This window comes from Acyrthosiphon pisum, chromosome A2 (assembly GCF_005508785.2).
Source record: "Acyrthosiphon pisum isolate AL4f chromosome A2, pea_aphid_22Mar2018_4r6ur, whole genome shotgun sequence".
Lineage (NCBI taxonomy): Eukaryota > Metazoa > Arthropoda > Insecta > Hemiptera > Aphididae > Acyrthosiphon > Acyrthosiphon pisum.
Window position 1 is genome coordinate 3,583,844 of NC_042495.1, and position 1,525 is coordinate 3,585,368.

Here is a 1,525-nt window from a genome sequence, read left to right on the forward strand (position 1 = left end):
TTTCGTTTAACGTAGTCATCGCGTCGAAACCGTCACTAACTGACATACTTTGTCATAGACATAATCGCTTCACCGATAACCGAATTTGTCATAATCGTATCGTCCCATAACGAGTTTGTTATCGTAATTATGTTACATTATTACAAGAGTGCATACGAATGTGAATACGTATTACAGATAGGCATATTACAGATTATATTTTCAAATAATGATTAGGGATTTACCATTATTTTAAAAATTCCCTAATAAAATAATGTCCATTATTCGGAGAGTCCGCTATTCGGAGGTTTTCCTATCGAAAAGTAGTGAAAATGTCCCCGTTCCCCAAAAAACATCCGCTATTGAGAGGTGTCCGCTATTGGGAGGTGTCCGTTAGTGGAGGTTTCACTGTATTTTCTTGAATTCTAATAGGTACTTATTTTATAAATTTATAATTTCTGACCGCTTTGAATTTATTATTTAGTCACTATTTAGCTTTCTTTCTGTAAAGACTAAATAATTATTGTAATTAGAAAAATGAATTAATTCCAAGTATAAAGTAAAAACTAAAATTCCATTATCTAAAAAAAAAAAACACAAAGGTTTCATTAATGCTGTAAGAGGCTGTCGTACCACGAACCAAAAAAATAATACAGATGCAATACATACCACGTTTATATGCAGCAGTTAATGCGCATTGATTTAATGCGCATTAAATTAATGCGCATTAGGGCGCGGGTTTATATGCACCAAAAATATCAAGATTAGATGTCGAATTAAATTTAAGTTAATGCGATTGTTTTTTAGTCCATGTTTTATACTTTGTATTCCATGACCAAAACAATTATCATACTTTTTATTACAGTGCTATCTTTCAATATTAATAACTTAAATTTCTGTTGTTAAATTTCAAAATTTGTGACTTGTTCCTATTTTTTTGAAGATTTTGTAATTTAGTAACACAATTACTTAATTTTCATCACGATGATAAGTACAAGAAAAAAACGAGTCATTTGGTCGGACACTGCTGTCAATACGATGATAAATATTTTTGAAGAAAAAAAAATCATGGAGCATTTGGACGGATCACGATATCGGAATGAAGATATTTGTAAGATGGTTGCTAATGAATTAAATAAGCAACTTATAAGTGAATACACTGTCAGTGAAGTAAATACACAATTTTAGTGTAAAGCTTGGTACTTTTAGTCAATGACTACCAAATACTCATTCCATTTGACCGACTGTCTTAAATATATTATATATCATTCTGCAACATGTTATTTTATTACACATTTTATATACTTTTTAGGTAAGGATTAAATGGAAATCTTTGAAAAAAATGTTGAAGGAAATGCGGGTCAAAAATAATACCAGTGGGCACAACAAAGTCACTCATAAATGGTATGATCGCCTCAGTGATCTCATCGGTCACAGAGCCATATCTCAACCGATGGCTAATGGAGTTGATTCAATCTTAGACCTAAACAACGATTCAGTTCTTGAAACTTCCACTCAAATGTATCGAAGACCCTTTAATTGAGGA